Consider the following 24,032-nt stretch of genomic DNA (forward strand, 5'->3'; position numbering starts at 1 on the left):
AATGCAGTTATGTCACTCAATCCTCAAAATTAACTAAAGCTAACATTAATATAATATAGGGCCAACTCTAGGTCTTTTCTCAAGGAAGAAGTTTTAACTCTAAGTCAAGTAAACTAGGTGAATAGATTAACCATTGATTGAAGTTTGTTAACTAATTACTTAATGAAATTAAGTGCATACTAAACATAAAAGTGTGGTGATTGGCTTTCCTATTAAAGTATGAACCTTAGGATGTTACTAATTAAAGAATCCTAATCTCTAATTAATTATAGCAGCTCACTCAACTTTTCTTCCTTGATTGAAAAAGTGTTTACTTAAGACAACTATTTCAAACAACTTAACTTCACTAATTCAATTCCCTGAGTGCTCATAATGTAACACTTGCCTCGAATATTATCTAAAAATCATAGAATTCAAACAAACTAAATGTGGTTAAAGAGTTGATCCTAAAACCAATTTAAGAAACAAATCATTTAAATCAATAAACAAATACACCATTGCAAAATAAACATTTAAAGCCTTTAAAAAAATTTATAGATTTTACCTATAGTGCACAGAAGCAAGCTAGACAAAAGTGAAATAAAAAGATGCTGTCATGATAGCATTAAATTGCTACCATGACAGCTCTCTCGGGCCAACTTTCTGGAGATTTCATTCCACCATTTAACCTCCGATCGAAGTGATTTTAAAGCTCATACATTATTTTTAATAATTACTAGTAGTGTACCAAATTACAAAATGATCTAACGGTTGAATTATAATTTGGACACTCTACAAGATTGGATAAAGTTGTTGTCATGATAGCATTTCTAAACCAAATTTCAGAGTGCACAATTTCATTATCTCACCTCTGATTAGAGTGATTCTAAAGCTTACATATCACTTTTAAAGTGTACTATTAGCGTATCAAATTTTGAAAAGATCCAACGAATGGATTGAAATTTGTGCATGTTGCAAATTCAACTACTTTGCTGTCATGACAGCATTAAATAGATATCATGACAGCACCTCTAGACCAACTTTTAGAGTGTATCATTTCTTCATACAATGTCCAATCGAAGTGATTCTAAAGCCCACATGAAGACTATAAAAATTTTTACTTATGACCCAAATTTTAGAAAAATCCAATGATCCGATTGAAATTTGAACACCTAGATGCAAAAGTGTGGCTTTTTAGTAAAAACCATTTTTCAAATTATCCAAATCTCATCCTAATGGTCACAAACCTATGGGAACACTTTGGACATGTCAAATAGAACTAGGCGTACATGACAGAATATTTAAATGATGAAAAAAACCCTTTATATCAAAATTTGACCACTCGGGTGCCATTTCTTAAAATAGACCCTATGCCCCCAAAATTTACAAATCACACTAGAGTGGCTAAAAACCATTCCAAATATCATATACACATATGAATGCACACGCTAAACATTTTCACTTGACTCAGATATCTCTGTGGATCCCACACACCCACTCTCTCTATCCAAGGTATATGTTTGCCTATAGCATACTATTTGCAATGCAACCACTTTATATTCGCTTGTAGAATCACATACATACCAAAATAAATATTTGCTTGTAGTGAAAACTTGGTCTATTAAATAAATTCATCAAAACCACATAATATAACTAAGTTTTCTAGCCACAAGTCTACAAACAGATGAAAATTTATACATAAGCCATACAATCCACACATATTCACACACATATATACATAATCACATCCTACTGGCACCTTAATTCTAAATATATTATAATAAATTTGCTCAAAAGAAAAGGGGTTACAGTTCTTTATAATTCACAAATAACCCCTAGCTCTGCTTCTTTTTCCGTCCACCATTAATTTCTTCTCCTGGACTTGAAAATATTGAAAAGAAAGGGGTGAGACAATCATCTCAATAACAGAGAAATCTACATTAATTATTATCAAGTAAGCCATAGTCGAATAAATAAGTAATAGATTCAACATAGTGTATAATTTAACTATTTCAAATGCATGAATGCATGACATAGGTTAGTATGGCCTTTCTTGACTAACAGAATGCCCCCTAACACTCTTTAGCTCGCAGGTAAATCTTATACCTCCATAGACATAAAACATAATCTAAGGCATAATCAAATCTACCTAATCGCCTGTGCTTCTTTAGCGTGAATCTTGAGCAGCTAAAGCTAAATCCTTTCCAGAGCTAGCCCGACTTACTCTCCATGTGAGGATACCTTAGCCTAAGCACTCAACCTCACACTTTATATGTCAGATTCCCTCCCCTATTGAGAGGTGTCAAACACTCAATCTACTAACCACTTTAGTGCATTGAGCCCATAATACAAAAGGCAACATTGAGTACTAGCAGTGTGCCATAGAATATCACAAGTTCACATCTCCTTGTTAGTGAACTCCTACCAAGATCATGCCTTTCACTCTTGTCTACCTTTTTCGAGTATTGACCGTTTCAACACTCTAAGGTAGTATAACAAATATCACTACTCCCTTAAACAGTTCCTTATCCTCTCTAAGTTACCTAACCCAGTTGCACTTTCTTAAGTGTAACTTTCATTCTCTATAATTACAATGCATGCAAACAACCTCATTTCTATAAAAATATTATTTTTAAATGAATAAAAAACATAAATGTACTATCATCCAAGTAATAACCTATAAGTTTTTATAAAATACAATTAATTGCATTTAATTATTTAAAACATGTAATGCATGATAACTAGTAATATTTATTCAAAAATAGCTAAATAAAGTAATAAAAAATATAAATTTCTCTGTTATCTTAACTTTTTGGTACCAAAAGGGTTCCCCTTGTACAGAATAAAACTCGACTTGTTCCTTAACTTCTTAATAAGTTCTACCAATAATTTTCTACAACACATAAGTAATCCACATCACTTTTCATGGCAAATAGCATAAAAAAAGACTATAACTCATACCACACAACTTGGGTCAATGCGCCATAACCCATCTCAATGGTCCATATATTAAACCAACTATTCTCATAGTACCATTTAACCATATAATTTTTAATCAACCAAAAACCTTTATCCAGCATTACTAACTTTCACCATTAGTACTTATAATGAAAATTTAAGTTTAATTTAAATCTTATTGGATTAAAATAGCACAATTATAACTAAGCCAATAGACTTAAACCTTTAAGGAGCAAAATCCAACCTCTTGGGATTTGACTTTTATCCTAAAACTCTATTTTTTATCTAATTGCCCGCTCAAAACATTAGAGCACCATATAAAAATTTGAAATAACCTCCCAAGGACCCAAAGAAACCAAAGCTTACAAGAATAAAGCCTTTGGGATCAAATTTTAAAAATTTTTTCTTCCAAAAATTGAAGAAAACTAAGAGGAAAGGAAGAGGATTGAAGTATGGAGTTTACCTGTCATGTAGCCGAGCTCACAACAGTCACAAAACTTCCTAGATCCAAGTCTAACTCCCTCTCTTCCTCCTCTCTACTTCCTCTCTTCCATCTCACGTTTCTTTCCTTTGGTTTCTTGTTTTATCTTTGCGTGAGTCTACTCTTAGAAAACTGATCCAAAACTCTGGAGAAAATTATAAGAAAGGGCCCAATATTTTTTATTATAACACAAAGGCCCAGGTCAACTTTAGTAATTTTTTCATAGTTAAAAATAAAATAAAACTAAACTTTTGCTGAATAAAATTTAAACTCTAGACCTCTATCAAATTATTTTAAATTTTGATTTAATTAAAAATATTTTTTTAAAAAATAAATTCGAGTCTTAAAATTTTTAAGATGTTACACATAACAAGCCCATAAGTTGTTTTATTAGCTTAGCTTTGAAATTAATCAAGTATCTAATTAAATTTCACTCCCCAACAGCCATGGTTCATAGATAACTCAAGCATAGAACTATGCAACTTAAGCATTTAATTAAACATTTGTCAAACATAACATATACAAGGTTAATGTAAGACTAAAAATCACTTGAAAAATCACATTGACATGATATTATTCTAAGTGGCCAAAATTCCAGTAGATAAAGGGAACAAAAATTAATTTAACAATCATGTTCCAATACAACCAATTATCACAAACTATGAAACTAAAGTTAAATTGAATTACAATCAACCATAGTCATAATATTTTAATGAAATTAAAACAAGATGAATAAATAGTTGAGCTTAGCCAAGTAAAGATTTCAAAACTCCTCTTCCATCAACTCTTCCCTAGGATTTTATGGAGAATCTAGCTAGAAAACATTAAGAACGTCTTGCTTCTTCCATGAACACATGCTGGCCGTGGAAGATGATCCATGCTTTTTGATGATTTGAGCTTCAAATCTCCTTCTAAATGATTGGGATAGGTTTGGCCATGAGAAGAGAAGATAATGGTGGAAGATTTGAGTGAAATTGATGGCAAAAAGTGAGAGGTAATGGTATTGGATGAAATTCTGGTGTAGAGAGAAGGAAGAGAAAATGAAGAACATTAAGAACTAGAGAGAGAAAATGTAGAAAATGAAATGAATGGTTTGTTGATTTGAATTTAGAGTGTGTGGCATGAATAATGTGGTTTGGCATCAGCTGAATGCTTAATTAAAAATAAGAAAAGAAATTAAAATGGAAATGAGAACCTTGTACACTTGCAAGGTGATATTCTTTTATTGGCTTATAGATCATTTCAATGCATGTGTAATTTCTCATGTGTTATATCCACATTATTTAAGCTGATTTAATCCACTAAATAAGGTAGAAAAATGTCCAAGCATCAACCCTTTGACCTTAAGGAGTGTTGATTTCACTTGTCCAATTAATGCACCAGTCACATGCTATATATGTCACATAAATTATATAATTCAATTAAATAACATGTGGCATAATAAAATATAATTAATGTCTAGAATTAAATTCATAATTAGAAGAAAGAATTTATTAAAATAATCAAGTTCCAAGCCGCACAAAATTATATGTATATTTAATTACTCCCAAACTAAAATAAATTTTAAAAATATAATTTAACCATTCATCAACTAGATGTAAAATATATTTTATTAATTTTTCTTGTACATTTTCTTAAAAGTTTATTTTTTTAGACTAAAATGTCCCTAGTGCACTAAACTTAGACACTTAGGATATTTTTTCAAAATTTAATGCAATGTATGCACTTTGAGGTGATAAAATATTAATAAAATAATTTTAATTGACATAGATAAATGTGTAATAAATGTATTCTGTCCGATCCAGATCTGATAACTATGGTGATAGTTAACAATTGCAAAAATATGCTATATTAAATAATTAAGGATATTGAGTGCTTTTCATAAAATATTTTAAACATAAAAATGTATATTTATTTTAAAACTTAACTTGATATGAGAGCTAATTTATTTTTTTCAATTATACATATACGCTAAGTTATTAAAATATTTTACACATTAGATTAATTTAAAAGTAAATTTATTTTTTAAAATTAAACTTAAGGCATGAAATTATTAATTGAGGTAAATTTGAAGAACTAAAAATTTAATTATCCCATTATAATTAAATCTATCAAAAATTATATTATTTATACATTATAAAAGGTGTGGGTTATTCTTCAAATTCTGCACACAATGCAGTGCGGGATACACTTGCTGATGGGGAAAAGAAAATGAGCCGATGAATTTGACAAATAGTAACGGAAATCAATCCGAGATGATTACTAAATTAAAGTACATGCAGAAATTATATTATAAAGACAAATTATATATCCGACTTTTTTATGTGTGAAGATTTCTTTTCACGCAGTCTCCTTTCTTCTGAAAGTATTTTGGCAAACCTACAACATGTCCAAACAATTAATAAATTATGTGAAATAGAATGACGCCAGTGCAATGAGAAATGAGTTATAGACTTACTATCTTTGTGCAACCTACCACTAATTTTATATTAGATAGTACTATATATGTTATTTATGTGAAAAGAAAATACAACAACGTTAGTCCCTATGATTTTAAATATGTTGATAACCTGGAAAAAATGACCAGGTCTAATTAAAAACTAAAAAGATAAATGGTAAAAAGCTTTCTTTTATAGTTGATTTAAATTGAATGTGAGAGACACGTATGAGATTAAGTATACATCAGTAAATTGGTTAATAGGGTTAAGTGTATCTTTGGAAAACTAACCTCGCCTGTATCAACTCATGGTCTTTGTGTGTTTTTTTTTTTTTTTGGGTGAATCCTTGTGTACATTTTAAAAAATGGATCAAACTAAATAGATGAAAACAATGAAATAGAGCTACAATGACTAAAAATAAAAAACACAAATGTTAAAGTACAGGAACTATTGTTATATTTTCCCTTCATTTATTTAAGTGGATGTGATTTTCTCACTTATAATAGAATCTGTGTATTAAGAGTATAAGACCATATTTAACTTACTTTTTGAGAGCATCCTTGTTGGTCCCTCCATTTTCCACTGTTTCAAACAGGCTAGTCTGTAAATTAAGCATAGACATAGGCTTCTCCAATAACTCCTCGCCGATTTGGCAAAGTTTTTCCAAATTCTCTTTTGTGGCAATATCCACCGCATAAGCCTCACTTGGCAACGTATCATCCTGCATTTTTCCATCATCAGCAAGAAATGTAATGTATAGAATTTTTTTTTTGTCAAACGTAAAATTTAAATTTGATATGAATATACTTACATATATACATGTAAAGATATATAATGCATAGAAAAATTACGTATAGATCCTGTGTGAAATAGACTTATTTATAAATAAATCTCGTGAATTCAAAAACTACAACTAGGTCCTTTAGGTCTTGTGTAACACTTGCCCCGAGTGTTATCCAAAAATCACACAATTCAAATAAAATAAGTGTGGTTAAGGAATTAATCCTAAAACTAACTTGGAAAACAAACCATTTAAATTACTAAGCAAATACACAATTGCAAATTAAACATTTAAAGCCTTTAAAAAATTTTATAGGTTCTACCTATAGTGCACGGATGCAAGTTAGATGAAAGAAGGGTAAAAATATGCTGTCATGACAGCATTAAATTGCTGTCATGACAGCCCTCCTGAGTCAACTTTAGGGCGGCACCGTTCTATCTTCCGATCTCCGATCGAAGAAATTTTAAAGCTCACACGTCACATTCAAAGGATACTATAAGTGTACCAAATTTTAAAAAGATCTAACGGTTAGATTAAAAATTGAATATGTTATAAATTTGTTCAATTTTGCTGTCATGACAGCTAAAAAGCTGTCATGACAGCACTTTCGGACCAACTTTCGGAGTGCACCATTTCATCATCCAACCTCCGATCGGAGTGATTCCAAAGCCCACATGTTACTTTTTAAGAATACTATTAGCATACAAAATTTTGAAAAGATCCAACGGACGGATTGAATTTTGTGCAGGTTACAAAATCAACACTGTAGCTGTCATGATAGCACCTCCAGACCAAATTCTGGAGTGCGTCGTTTCTCCGTCCGATATCCGATTGACGTGATTCCAAAGCCCATACGAAGCTTATAAAAGGTTTTACTTGTGACCCAAATTTTAGAGAAATCCAACGGTCGGATTAAGATTTGGACACCCGGATGCAAAAGTGCAGCTTTTTGGTAAAAACCATTTTCAAAATTGTCCAAATCTCATCCTAATGATCACAAACCTGTGGGAACACTTTGGACACATCAAATAAGACTAAAAACACCTGATAGAACATTCAAATGATGGAAAACCCCCATACATCAAAATTTGACCACCCGGGTGCCATTTCCCAAAATGGACCATAAACCCCCAAAATGCACAAATCATACAAGAGTAGTCACAAATCAATCTAAATACCATGTATTTATATAAATACATATGCTAAACATTTTCACTTGGCTCAGAGCTCCTTGTGGGGCCCACGCACCCACTCTCTCTATCCAAGGTGTATGTTTGCCCATAGCACATCATTTGCAATGCAACCACTTTGCATTTGTTTATAAAATCACATATATATCAAAATAAATATCTGCTTGTAATAGAAACTTAGTCTACTAAGTAAATCCATCAAAACCACACACCATAACCAAGTTTCCTAGCCACAAGTCTGCAAACAGACAAAAATTCATACACAAGCACATAATCCACACATATTCACACATACATACATAATCATATCCTACTGGCAACCTAATCTTAAATACATTACAATATATTTGCTCAAAAGAAAGGGGTTGAAGTTCTTTACAAATCACAAGCAAACCCCTAGCTTTGCTCCTTTCCTCGTCCACCACTGGATCCTTCGCCTGGACCTAGAATATTGAAAAGAAAGGGGTGAGACAACCACAGTCTCAGTAACAGTGAAATCTACATTGATTATTACAAAGTAAGCCATAATCAAATAAACAAATAATAAATTCAACATAGTATATAATTTAGCCATTTAAAATGCATGAATGCATGACCTAGGCCGGTATGACCTTTCATGACCAACAGAATGCCCCCTGGTACTCTTTAACTCGCAGGTAAACCTTATACCTACTTGTACCTCCACAGGCACAAAACATAATCTAAGGCATGATCTAATCCACCGAACCTCCTATGCCCCTTCAACGTGAATTCTAAGCAGTTAAAGCTAACTCCCTCCCAGAGCCAGCCCAACTTACTTTCCATGTGAGGGCTACCTTGGCCTAGGCACTCAACCTCAGACTTCATATATTAGATTCCCTCCCCCACTGAGAGGTGTCAAACACTCAATACACTAACCACTTTAGTGCACTGAGCCCACAATACGTAAGACAACACTGAGTACTGACAGTGTGCCATAGAATATCAAAAATCCACACCTTCTCATTGGTGAACTCCCACCGAGATCATGCCTTTTACTCTTGTCTACCTTTCCTGAGTATTGACCATTCAACACTCTAAAGTAGTATAATATTTATAAATCTCATTTCCATAAAAACATTGTTATTAAACAATTAGAAAACATATTTGCACTATAATCAAAGTAGTACCCCATAACCCCTTATAAAGCACATTTAATCTTTTAAAACATGTAATGCATGATAACTAGTAATATTTATTCAAAAATAGCTAAAATAAAGTAATAAAAAATATAAATTCTCCTGTTACCTCAACCCTTTAGTACCAAAAGGGTTCCTCTTGTACAAAATAGGGCTTAGCTTGTTTCTTACTTCTTAATAAGTTCTACCAACAATTTTCTACAATATATAAGTGATTCACAAATCACTTATCATGACAAATAGCATTAATGAAGACTATAACTCATACCACACAACTTAGGTCAATGAGTCATAATCCACCCTAATGGTCCATATATTAAACCAACCATTCACATAGTATCACTTAACCACCAAAATCATTTATTAGCCATCACTAGGCTAATTTTCAATTTATATAAGTTTTTAATCAATTAAAAATCTTTACTTAGTGCCACCAACTTTCACCATTAGCCTTTATAATGAAAACCAAACCTTAATTTAAATCTTATTGGGCTCAAATCGCAAAATTATAACTAAATCAATAGGCTTAAACCATTGAGGAGCAAAAACCCAATTTCTCAAGGTTTATTTTGTGCCCAAAACACCTCTTTTCATCCAATTATTCACTCAAAACATTAGATCACTATATAGAAACTCAAAACATGCTCCCTAGGATCCAAAGAAACAAAAGCTTACAAGAATAAAGCCTTTGGGATCAAAATTCAAAAATTTTCTCTTCCAAAAATTGAAGAAAATCAAGAGAAAGAGAAGAGGATTGAAGTAGGGAGTTTACCTATCGTGTAGCTGAGCTCGCAACGGTCGCAAAAACTCCTAGATCCAAGCTTAACTCCCTCCCTTTCTCTTCTCTTCTTCCTCTCTCTCTCTCTCCCGTTTGTGCCTTTCTTTCCTTGCTCATTTTCTCTGTGTTTCTGGTCTGTTTTGCTCTTTAAAACTGATGCTAAAACATTTTGGGGCAAATTACAAGAAAGGACCCAACATTTTTTATTATTGCACAAAAGCCCGGGTCAACTTTGGTAATTTTTCCCATAGTTAAAAATCAAATAAAACTAAAATTTTACTTAGTAAAATTCAAACTCTGGACCTCTATCAAATTATTCTAAATTTTAATTTAATTATAAATATTTTATTTTATTTTATTTTTATAAATCTGAAATCTTAAAATTTCGGGATGTTACATCTTGAGTTTCGGATGCAAAGACAATAATACTTTATTAAAAATATATTACATCAATTAAGTAATTTACAACTATTTTATCAAAAATTTACAATTATTATTTTAACTTTTTACATCTGTAACTTTTCATATTTAATAATTATATTAATCATGCATTACAAATTAATATTAATTGTATATAACTACCTCATCAATAATTTATAACTATCATGTTAATATTTTATAATTATAACTTCACATATCTTATAGTCAAACCAACTATGCATTATTGTCAAAGTTTATCACTAATTTTTTACAGCTACCTAGTATTACAACTTTCTCTAACTTAACATATTTGTTAGTTAAACCAATCATGTATTATTAATATAGTTTAATATTATTTGTTTAAAACTACTTTATTAGTAATTTATAACTTTCATTTCAACTTTTTATAACTATAGCTTCATGTCCATTTTAAATTGATAATGCGCTACAACTATGACACTAATTGCATAACTATCACTTAACTACTTTACAACTAGATGTCTAATAGTTAAATCGATTATTCATTACTAACAAGTTTAACAAGAAATGTTTACAACAACCTCATCAAAAAATTTTACAGTTGTAACTTCACATCCCAATATTTAAACTAATTATGCATTTTTAGTAATAATAGGATCACTCAAACCAATTTGGTTCCTTTCTACTTTTTCCCCATAATTTAACTCAGTCTCTATTTTTTTAATAGAAAAGATTGTATCTAGTAGGGCAAATATTCAAACCATTTTGCAAACTGTCAAATCTTCTTTCCACTACCTTGTACCTAGTGACATTTATCATAGAGCAGTCTAAAAATTGAATAATGAAAAATAAAACTTAAATTAATGAAAACTTAAACTAAATAATGAAATCTTAACTGTTGATTTAAATATGGCCTTTAGTGTACAAAGCAAGTATAAGGGCAACGACAAGAAGCATTGGTCACAATCAATTGTGATGATGAAGGAGTTTCTTGTATGAACAATGTAGAGAGAGCATCAATCACAAACAATTTCATAGGTTTCAATTGGTAAGGAAGAACAAGGAAGAGAGAGCGTTGATCACTATGTCGCGGTGAAAAAGAAGAAGATCAACGCAGAAGAGTGTTCATAAATGTGAACATAGCATGCATAAGGTTTAATTGAGGGAGAGAAGCATCTTTGTCATTGTCCATAACCTAATAAGTAAGGGCACTATTGTTTTTATATTTTAATTTTAAATTATACTCAAGTTTCAACAGACTCGACTATGGTTTTTAAATTTTTTGGAGCTTATTTGCAAATAAGTAGTCTCAACATGACTTATACGTAATTTTTCTGCCTAATATTTACTCCTCCCTTCATGCGTATCATTTTATATGACATACGTTTTGGTAAAATTATGAATAATGCTAATATTATGAATAATGCTAATTAAATACTGTTTGAAATCTTAATTTTTCTATGAACATATAAAAATACCTTTCATTTAATAAGGAAGAAAGAGAAAGAAATATATTTAAGTGGTAATTAAAATGATGATGAATAATATTGAAATAACTATCATTAACAAACTAAAGAGTTATTTCCCCCCCCCAAAATATAATCTATTTTAGAATACTAAATCACTTCTAAAAATATCTTTTGAAATGGAATGGAGAGAGTATCAATTATACTTGAATATAGTTTTCTTCTGAACAAAAACTTGAGGTGCTAGCCGGCAGCCAACTAGCTAATAAATATCAAAATAATAAATATTGTTAAAAATTATATTTTTTTTAAAAGTCATGTTATTCATAAGTCATAAATAATATAACTCATTTTGCACACTTTATATGCATAATACAAGTTTGGTCAAATTATATATGAGTTACCTGTATTTGGAGGTAGTTTTCTTGCGCATGAAGTGCTTGAGTGACAGTAGCCAAATTGATATCCACAAGTTGAGCAGCAGATTTAGTAAGGATGTCAATCAAAGGAGGAGACCCATTGTGGCTTAACCATCTCAATATTCCCCATTTGGATGCCATTTTTGCATCAAAATTGTTATCATCCTTGGGCATGCCCGTTCCTATGGAGATTATGAGGGAACTACCATAATCCATTGGCTTAATGGGAAATAATTCAGGATTATCATCATTCGTGACTTGCTTTGTTACTTGGTTCAAGGCAACTGATATCTGAATAATTGAAGGAAAAAGGGTTAATTCCCTATATCTAACACACCTATAAAAAATACACGTATATATGAGCATGTGTACTTCCTTTTTATCATAATATAAGTTATCATTAACTAATTTACATTTATGAAAAAAAGCTGGTTAAATTTTTCTTAGGATGATAACAGTAATGTTAATTGGGACATACTATATGAGATCTAAAAATCAACGTTTCTCAGAGGGAATTAAATATCTTCCATCCAACATTTACATAACTAACACTAGTTGTCAATTATTAATATTTATCACTATCAAATATATATTAAGATAGACAATTTTACAATTTATAAGTAACGCATCCTCAGAAATCATGCAAATACATGATGGGTCCATCTATGAAACATGAAATTCATGGCAAAATATATAGCAAAGCATACTATTCATGGACAATGAATAAAACGGCGTACATCTAGATAGTTGGATTAAGGGGAAAAAATGAATCAATGGTACTCTTAAGCAAAATAAAGGGTTTGAATTAACATTATGTATTAAAAAAAAAACCACACTGGTAGAATTAATCCTTTTTCAACCTGATGATATCTCTCAAATTTGGATTAATTGATGGTATGACGAGCAATTTATTTTAAAAAAAAATGCAGCAAACATTTTGAATTCATTAAAATAGATATTGGAAGACCACCTAATTTTAATAGTAAAATAGTGGCAGTCACTACTATAAAAAAGACCTATAGGAGCACCTCTGTATGTAGGCTCCCGCATGCAAATGGAGTATTTTCAAAGCCCTCCCATGTTATTGAGGAAAAAAAAAAGGCTCTGGTGGACTACTTTTTTGTAGTAGTGAGTTTAACTTTTTTTTTTTTTAATGGATGAAAATTATACTGAATCGAACTTACGGGGTTATTTGCAACAACACCGCCATCAATGAGATTGAATTCAGTGTCTTGGTTCATGAAGTAATAAGCTGGTAAAAAGGTAGGAGAAGCTGAGGTGGCAATGCATATATCAGAGAGTAGAGCATTCAGGCATGGATTCTTCTTGAGCTGATAAGATGAGAATATGGTTGGCCTCATTTCTTTTATGTCAAACGTGGGAATGACAACGTTGGTGAGTGTCTCATGCAACCTTGTTTCCCCAAACTCCTTTCGCACCATCGAATGAAGGTACTTGCCATCATAAATGGGACCACACAATGATCTTAACAATTTCTCTATTGCCCCAAATCGGAATCTGCATATTCATTTGTAATTTGGAAAGAATCAGGGGATCATATCTGCTGAAGTGAAAAATGTATAGAAGAGATTAGGAGCAAATGTTGTGGGTATTGTTGCTCCTAACAATATGGATCACAAGCAAAGCAACTCCTATTCTTTCTACAATATTACTACACAGTCAAATCATATAGATTTTGTTCTGAGTGTCACATTAGGAATCCTCACAAAAAATATACTCTTCTTGTCCTTTTTATAAATCATTTTTAGCATATCTATCATAAATAAATAAAAACCTTAAACATCATAATTCTATCTAAAAATTTAACAAATTTTCAATTTTACCTTTATTAAATATATATATATATATATATTTAAAAGTAAAATACTCCACCATTTAATAACTTTTTCATCATTTAATTGGGAAAAAGGGTAAAGATGAGCACAATAATCATTAAGGCATCCTATGATCTATCTCTCTCCTATTCATAGAGAGTAGTTTATAAGTATAAAAAGTTTTCATACATAGTAGACTCATATTTTGGGGTAGACTCATTTACTTTAAAGACAAGAATTTAAATTTCACAGCATTTCAAGAAGAACAGAACGTGCAATCTTCACTCTTGTATATATAATATAATTAATATACTTTTGTGGGAATATCTTGGGACAGTGCTCAAGGTAAAAGGGCTTGATGTCTTTTGCAGCATAAAGTGGTCGCCTCTTTTCATTTGGAGCAGTGATCAAGGTGGTTACAAAGCCACCAATGCTGGTTCCTGCAATCACGTCGAAGTAGTCTACAAGCCTTGCTTCTTCACCATGAAGATCCTACATCATAATATTACGCTCATATTGCTTTCTCTCTATTTCTCTTCAGATGTAGTGTCTATGTATATGCATTCGCTTTCACATATGAACATGCAAGGGGTTTCAATTTAAAATAGGGTTAAAGAGCATTTTACTTTTAAACTATAGATTCAAAAGAGAATATGAAATTCTAAACTAAATTTTAATGCAGTTCCCCTTCAGCTTTTTAAAAACAATACAATGTCACTCCTATTGTTAACAAAATATATAAAGTTAATTTTGATTATTAGTTGATTGAAAAATTATAGAGAAAGACTTCTTAATTTGAAGAAAATGATAGACAAGGACATCTAAAATTACAGAAAATGGCCCAAAAAAATTTTTGGTCAATTTTTGTAATTGTTTTATCAACTAACGAACAAATTTAACATTTGTTACTAGAAGAAGCCATATTGCATCATTTTAAAAGTTGAAAGGTAACAATTGAGCCAAAAACAAGTTTCATTCCTTAGACATTTCTGAACTTATAGTTTAGGGGCTAATTTGCCATTTAACTCTTTAAAGTATAACAAAAATTAATCATTTAATCAATGTACTTTTGGCTACACTACAATTTAGGTTTTGAAGTTTAAATTGATTAACTCAGTCTCTTAAGTTTTAGTCATCTAATAATTTGGTCCCAACTTTCAAGAGATGTCTAATCCTTTGGGGTTTATAAACAAGTTATATAGTGTAGACGCCAACAAATTAAACCGCTAAAATTTAAGGGACCAAGTTGCATTGAGCTGAACTTTAAAAACTAAGTTATAATCAAATTAAAAGTAAAAAGATTAAATAATTTACATTTTTCATAAAATTTATGTATGTACGATACCTGGAGTTGAGATTCTAGAAATTCAAGAATAATACTAGGGATGATCCCTTAATGCCGCCTCTGTCGATGCTAAGAATGGTGATTAAGGTTCCAAAGGTTGGGGGCTGTATTTGTAAAAGGGATGACTTGCACTCTCCACACACACACACATAAATGCTAAAGAAAGTGTGGAAGCTAGCAGATGCTAAGGAAGCTAGCTAGTTATGTTTTTTCACAAGGGAAACTGGAGAAAGAAGTGTATGGGTCTCAGTGTCTTAGCATCTATATATGTGTGTGTGTGTGTGTAAGCTAAAGGGGAAGATCCATATTATTTATGTTTGTTATTTTTTTGACCTCATATATTGTGTTTGTTATTTGATCTATTAGTTATTATTTCTATTAACAATATGTAACATTGTGAAGATATTGCAAAAGTTCAGATTAAAGTTAGGCATGCATGTTATTAATTTATGGAAATACCAGCCTAGGAAGTAAGAATATGGGAATCTAATTAATGTGTCCAATGGGTAGTTCAGTCATATATACATCCACATCTATATACATTCTGTGTTAAATATTCTCAAGTCCAAACAGTCATTTTCAACTAAAAATAAAATAACATTTGAAAAGAAAAAGAGAAACTACCAATCAAGGACCTTTAAATGAAATTTATATCAGTTAAGGACAAGTTATTGTCAAAACCTAAATAGAAATAAGCACAAATGGAGTATTGTTAATTTAAAATTAGGTATCATTAAAATTTGAGTCAATACTTATTAATAAAAGATTAACCTGAATCAATAAATATCTATTTGGATTTTGACAATAACATATCTTTGATTGATATAAATTTCATATAAAGATGTTTGATTGCTATTTTCCCAAAGAAAAATAATCATAAAAAAGTAGTAGCCGAAATATGATTAGTGCATATTGCATAAAATAGTTACTATTTATTATATAATTTGGCCTTTATAAATGGGAGAATCACACTACAGGCCTTAAAACAACAAAAAAATGTCACTTTAGGCCCAATACATTCTGATATTGCACTACAAGCCCAAAGGCCCCGGTTTTAAATTTTCTTGGGAGTGAAAGTATAATTTTGTGAAAACCCATATCATACACAACACGATGTTTATAAATGTCCAATGCAATATTGACTATATTTATTTGTATGTGAAACACAATATTCATGAATGCATAACATGATATTTATGGATGTACGATACAATATTCATGCATTTTCAACTAAATGTCCATGTAGGATACATATGGATATTGTCTTGAGAATTCATGAACATCGTGTTGTATATCCATGAACATTGTGTTGTATATTGTGTGCATTATTTGTACAATTTTATTAAACCTATTGATCAATTAGACAAGCATGAATATTGTGTTATGCATCGATGAACATTATGTTGTGCATGATCTGAGTTTCAAATCATATAAGGGAAAAATTATATTTTCACTCCTAAGAAAAATTGCAACAAGAGTCTTTATACCTGCAGTGCAATAATAGAATTTATGGGCCTGCAATGTAATTTTTGCCTCTTTTAAAGTTAGCAGTACGATTCCCGTTTATGAATTTATGAGGTTGTGTCTCTCTCTCTCTATATATTTTTGGCATTATTTTTTATTTGGTCAGTATCATTACATTATGTTTTGCTAATTAATGCATCCTTTAACTAATTTCAATTTGATGCATGTTTTAACTAAAACCTAAACACTACGCCATTCTATTTGTTTGGTCAATGTCACTACATTATTGTTTGCTGATTAATGCATGCTTTAACTAATTTCAATTTAATGCATGTTTTAACTAAAACCTAAACACTACGTAATTCTATTTTTTTGGTCAATATCACTACATTATTTTTGGCTTCACGTGTTTAGGTCAAAAAATAATTTAGTGATCACATTGACCAAACAAGTAGAACAGCTTAGTGCTTGGGTTTTAATTAGTTAGAACATGCATTAATTAGTTCTCACTTTAGAATGCATATATATATATATACACACACACATTTATTTATTGAGTGTCGTCAAACCTCACAAATTATTTTTGAAAATTAAACGAAGGGTTAAAAAGCTAATATGACCTCTAAATTATAGATGCAAGAGCATCTGAGACCTCAAATTCATTTTTTTACAATGTTACCTCCTCAACTTTTGAAATCGGTGCAATGTAGCTGTTATTGTTAACTTTAACATTGTCACTACGAAATTTGAAAATAACAGAAAAAGGGAAAAGAAAATTGCAGAAATTCACCAAGAAAATTGCACAAAAAGGAAGCAAAAATTACAAACCAGAACAAAAAAAAAATTACATAAAATATTCATGAAAATTTTCTGAGTTCTTTTCTACAATTTTTGAGGTCTTTTTTATTATTTTTTAGTTAATTTGCAATTAAGTTAACTTTTTGTTGATAGTAAGTGTGACATTATTGCACCGTTTCTCAAAGTTGAAGGTAAATATTGCATATAAAATGACTTTAGGATCCCAAATGTTCTTGGACCTATCTTTCTAGACAAATTTCTATTTAACTCTTAAACAAAATACCAACTGAGCGGCAAAATTCTTTGACAAAATTTTATAATCATTGTCAAATTAGGAACTCATAATAACGTAGAGGTTCTCAAATTCAATATTCATCATGATGTGTTTTAGTATTGAAAATGTTTAATTTTTTGTTAACCTTTTTTTAAAGGACTTTTATTGTCATGCTCCACCGAACTACATACTTTGAGTAAGTTTCCTAATCTTAAATTATTTGTCATTATATTTTCCAATTTTTTTTTGATTAAGCACTGAAAGATTCATTCAAAGGATCAAATAACAGCTACAAACAAAAAAGAGTACGAAGAAAATAAAGAGAAAATCTAAGATGTCAACTTGATTTTTCCCATTAATATAAATGCATATTTTATAAACTATTTGGATATAGATAGATGGAATCGAAATAATTAAAGAAAAAAAAATTAAATAGAATGTTGGCCACATAAATAATTTCTCTTTTTCCAACTTACACCTCAAATATAAATAAATGCATAAAATAGGAAGCTCAATTTGACTTGAAAGGGTTAAAGCCACTGTTAATAAGTTATTTGAAAACACACTTTGAAAAATCTAGAAAGCTCCCTCTCCCCCTGTCCCCCCTCCTCTCTTGCTCTTGGTGGTATATTTGTTGTGAATCAAAGATACTACAAAAAAGGTCTATTGGAACGCCTACATCGGAACGCTTATAAAGAAAATGTCGAAAAAGTAAGGCAGGACATACTGAAGTGCTTATAAAAAAAAAAGCTCTTCTAAATGTTAGGTCTTTTGAAGTGCTTTTTACTAAAGAGTGCTTTGAAAGAAATGCAAAAAATAATTTTTAAATTTCTAGACTATTTCTAAGTGCTTCTTGTTAAAAATGCTTCTAAAGGATATGATCTTCTCCTCTATATCCTCTAAATTTTGTGATAATAATTTCTTAATAATTTAATTTGTTAGTCATTTAATTATTAATTAATTAATTTTTATTTTTAATATTATTACTTGAAGTATTACAATTATTAGATATTAATAAAATAAATTTACAAAAATTTTAGATTATAATTTTAGTTAGCACTATACTTTTCTTTTTTACCTAATTAATTAATATTAGTTTTATAAATCTAATTTAATGTTTAAATAAATTATTATTTAAAATACTATTGTTATTTTTATTTCATTTTTAATTAATTTATTATTAATATATTAATTATTCAATATAAATTAACATTATAATATTAAATATTGATAATTAATTTTGTAAAACAATTCATGCCCATAAGGCAAGGGCTTCTATGGAAGTGCTTTGAATGGAATGTTGTCAAGCCCAATCTATCCAAATAGAGGCATCAGCCAAAGTGAGCCTTTATTGCCTCATATATATCTTACCTATAAATGTCTTATCTTGCTTAATCAAAGTTCAAGAAGAGAATGGGAATTAGAAGGGCATCTGCATCTGTCAAAATGCAACTCCTATCTCTCACTTGCTTTATGTAGATAACTATGTGTTTTTCTTTGAATGCACCAACATGAATATTGAATCTATCAAAAAATATCCATTCCATTTACAACAATCACTATCAGGTCAAGAGATTAATCTAGATAAAGCCTCATTAATTTTTAGCCTAAACACACCTAATCACCTTAAAGATCATTGGAATAACTATCTTGGCATTCCAATAGCAAACTACCTAGGAAAATATCCAGGAACCTTTGTTGAGTCTCCTAAAGATAAATCCAAAATCCACCAAAGTCTTTTGAAAGCCAGTGATAAGAGACTAGAGAGTTGGAAGATTCCTATACTTTCCCAAGCTTCTAGACTTAAATTAGTCAAATCTATCCTCTCAGCATCCAATATTTACCAACTATCATGTGTCAAGCTTCCTAAATCTCTTTGCAACAAATTGGATGCCGAATTTATAGATTTCTTTTTAGGTTTTTCTAATGGTAGCTAGGAAAAAATCCATTTAACTAACTAATCCACAATTTTTTAACCAACAACAGAAAATGCTCTTGGCTGAAGATACTATCACCTTATCAATTAATCTCTTATAGCCAAACACATTTAGAGACTCATAGATGCCAAAGATAACTCTTTGCTTGCTAATGCTTTAAAAGTCAAATATCTTGACTTGAATTCCTCTCAATTAATCAAGCTGCCTTACAACTTATCCTGAATGTGGAAGAGATTTTAAGTTGCTCTAGAATCATTCAAGATACAATCAAATGGATAATAGGCATAGATAATAAAATTCCCCTAAATGGTCCTTTTTGAATCATTCCCCCTGTTTCATAAAAGCTAAATTTCAATAACCTCAAAGTTTTTGATCTTTTCACTCCTACTAGTAACCCTTATTTTCCACTTGTTTGAATCAATATTCTTTTTAAATCCTTTTTTAGGACCAATCTTACTCATGTCCTAAATTCTATCCCTATTTCCTACATGGGTCTAGAGGATAAGCTAGCTTGGATAAATCACTCCTCAAGTTGCTATAAAGTCAAAGAAGGTTTTTGTAACTTGCATCATTCTCAGCCTATCAATTTCTTTTTGAAATCCCTTTGGAAGCTCAAAATTCCTCCTAAATACACTCTCTTTACATGGGAAATTCTCAATAAATCCATTCCCTCCTAAGATTTCCTTAATGCCCATCACTTACCAACCAAGCAACTCTATGTTTTTGGATATGACAAGGAAGAATCAATTGACCATATTTTCCTTTCATGCCATTTTGCTAGAGCTATATGGTTTGGCTTCCTTTCTTATCATACTTCAAATCTTTCACCTAACTCATCTCCATCCCATCTCCATCCCTCTATGATTTGAAAAATTGACGGAGTCACTCCTCAAAGAGAAACAAGAAGACATCCTTATCAAGCTTATCTACATTCTTCACTCAATCTAGGAAAATAGGAAAAACTCTTTACATTTAAGAAAAACCCTATATACCTAAATGATAATTAGGAAATTAGACCACCAGATTATCTTGACATCTCAGCTTTGCCATAATCAAGATGAAAAGAAAGCATCATTAGACCTATCTTTAGTTACACAGTGCATAAACCCATCAGATCTTAGAGATTCGAATGGATGGCTTATCCTATGCTCTTTATCTAAAAGAAAACAAAGTGATATTCTCTAGATAAGATCATCCTACAAGGCCAAATTATCAGATCTTTTACCTAGATTCTCTCTTCCACAACATCGACAACTAAACACAATCTTTGACTTGAAAGCCTTCATTAGATTATGTTTTGGATCAAGAATTTTAGACAAGGTAATGTTCTCTCAACATATCCTCTCACCATCGCATGCAAAAGGAAAATGATCTTCAAGCTTGAATTTGATGTATCCTTTATTATTTCCAAGGATATTTTATCTTTTTTCAGAACCTTTCTTGTAGTTAATTTGCATATTTTTCATTTTGAAGTTCCAAACTTTTTATTTGTGATTTTCTTTTATGTTTTGACTATAATATTTGATCATTTATCAGAAAACATGGAAGTGCTTTAAAACCTCTAAAAAACTAAAATAGATTTGCTTGATTGATCTTTCCCTTAACACTCGCGATAGCTCTCTTCCTTTCTATCCTTCATCTCCAACTAATCTCCAACCCATGAACCATTCTTCTCTAGTGCCACCAAGAAAGCCATTATCGAGAGCCATCATATAGAGCCTGCCATCGAGGTTGAAGTTATTCCACCATCGATCTCAACTATTGCATCTTGAACAAGAAGTGTGGTTGTAGATTTGTAAAACCAGATCCAGGTACTGCCTCTTTCTTCTTGTTCCATTAATTTTTATAGTTCAAAGGTCTGGTAGAGCTCGTCACTATTCTAGATCTATCATTTAAAGTTCTAAATCCATGAAAGCTTCTTAGTGCTATCCTCAAACTATCTTGTAATGAATCATCAAATGGTTGGAATGTATTAGGGATATATAGGAGTTGATTGATTTTTGGGATGCTGCAGAATGGGTAGAAGAAATACAAAAACATGAGGTGATTATTTTGCATATTTGTTTAGAAATATCAAATTAAAGCTGATATGTGAAAGTGTAAACCATGTAAACGTGCTTTGCATAGTTTGCTTTTGTCCCTCAACATACTCCTTCCCTCTTCTTGTTATTTCCTGTTCCACATATATATATATATATATATGCATTTATTGTATTAGTATAAGCAGTATTCATTTAATTTTACTGATTGAAGTGGCAAAAAAATTTGTACTATGTTTGTTTCCTATAAGAGCCCAAAATGTTTTGACGCATGTTCTATGTGAACTAATACTTCAATATAGGGTGGTAATGGCACATAATTCTTCGTTTAAGAGAACTGTAAGATAGGAAGAGGTTGTTATATATCCTCTTTTGTTGTAGAAGGCTGCTTCTTAATCCATTCCTTAGTTTCCCATTTGTGGTATCAGCTCTTGTGTTTGGAATGATAAGGGCCATCCCATTGTGTAGTTGCACAACTGTATATGGGATAACTAGATATTAGAGATGGTCTATTGTGAACTAATTTTTAGCAGCCTATATCAATGGCCGTAAATTTGTACCATGTTTAACTCTTTTAAAGCCCAAAGTCTTTTTCTTGCCTTAATTTTAGACCATTCTCAGACCCTAATTATCTCATTATTCCTATTCCTTTTAATTGTTTGCATGTTTTTTTACTTGATGAGTTAATATCTAATAAAGCCTAGATCTTTTCTTCTTTATATGCCATTATTCATGCAGGGTAAAGCTTATGTTTGTGTTTGTATTGACAAAAATAAAGTGTCAGCAAATATATTTATTCAATGTTTGTGTGAATGCCTTCGTTTGTGATACTTGCAGGAATGCACAGTAATGGAAGAAGTGTTTCATGAATTGAATTGTACAAAAGAGGGCCTCACAAATTAGGAAGGGCAAAAGGGATTGGGTGATTTTGGCTACAACAAGCTGGAAGAGGAGGCAATTCTCTGCTAATTATTATGTATATATAGACTAATTCATTTTCTTGAGTGCTCTATCTGTTTGATGAAAAGAAAGAAAGCTAATCTATAGAATTGATCTTGAAAACAGGAAAGTAAAGCAATGGAATGTTTTCTATTGTTGATTTTACGATGCAATGATATTGGATAAGTCTCACATGAAATGAAATTGATACAAAATGCTCAATGAAGCTCTTAGAGAAAGCAACGCACTACTGCATGAACTAGTTATTGGATTAAAGTTCATGCTTTATAATTATTTGATATTAAGTAGTTTAGAAGTAGTTATTGGATGATCTCTTGCTTTATGTGAATGTTGCATTTTCAAAGAACACTATATGGAGTGTTTATTTTTCTTTTATTATGTAGCTTAATCATATATAACCTTGGTTTGTTTGGATTATCATTTTTTCTCATTACTATCTTATGTTGCACCAAGATTTTAGTTTGTAACTTGTTGATGCTCATTCATTATGACTTTAAATGGTTTAAATTTATGCCATTATTGTATCTGCTATGATACATTAGTTTTGTATCCATTCTTAGTATGTGTGTGTGTATGTTGGATAAGGAGACACAATGAAAGATTAAAATTTTAAAATTCCTATCCTGATATGGATCAAAAGAACTTATTTAAGTCAAGGTAGATAGAGTAAGCACCTTTTTAAGTGTGAACTTTTCACATGTTATCTTCAAGAAATTGGATCTTAGGAACTAACAATATAGATATACTCCATTTACCGATATCCACATGAATAGTTTTCAACTCAAACGCCGTGCTAGTGCTCGAATGACACTTTTCACTAGGGTGTTATCATGGCTCTCACTGCATTTTGCCATCAAGCTTTTTGACTCTCAATTACACAAGAAGCACATCCCTATCTATATATAATATATATATTAGGGTTTTTCACTTTTCACTTGAAGAGCTCATGAAAATTTAATTAAATTTATCTTATAAATTTAATTTATGATATCATATCTAATTTAAATTTATCTCATAAATTCAAATTATATAATTGACATGATATTATCTCATTTCATGTTAGTTATTTAAATTTAATCTATCACATAAAATTAAATTTGAAACTAACATAACATAACATAACGTAGCATATATATATATATATTATATTATATATATACATGTATATATATACACACAAATTTCCAAAATATATGCATATTATATAATATATATATTTAATTTCATATATCAAATACATATATATATACATATCAAATATATATATATATATAAACATGAAAATATATATACATATATTTATTTATTTATCAAATAAATATTCAAATTTATAT

The 24,032-nt window shown here is 30.5% G+C and overlaps 1 pseudogene; it reads right to left on the bottom strand.

The window, feature by feature from the left end:
• Positions 1-5,721: 5,721 nt before the first annotated feature.
• LOC129302701 (patatin-like protein 2) lies at positions 5,722-21,395 on the bottom strand (annotated as a pseudogene).
• Between the last annotated feature and the right edge of the window lie 2,637 nt (positions 21,396-24,032).

The sequence above is a fragment of the Prosopis cineraria genome, unplaced genomic scaffold (assembly GCF_029017545.1).
Source record: "Prosopis cineraria cultivar Desert tree isolate PC_DT_omini unplaced genomic scaffold, ASM2901754v1 PC2, whole genome shotgun sequence".
Classification (NCBI taxonomy): Eukaryota; Viridiplantae; Streptophyta; class Magnoliopsida; order Fabales; family Fabaceae; genus Prosopis; species Prosopis cineraria.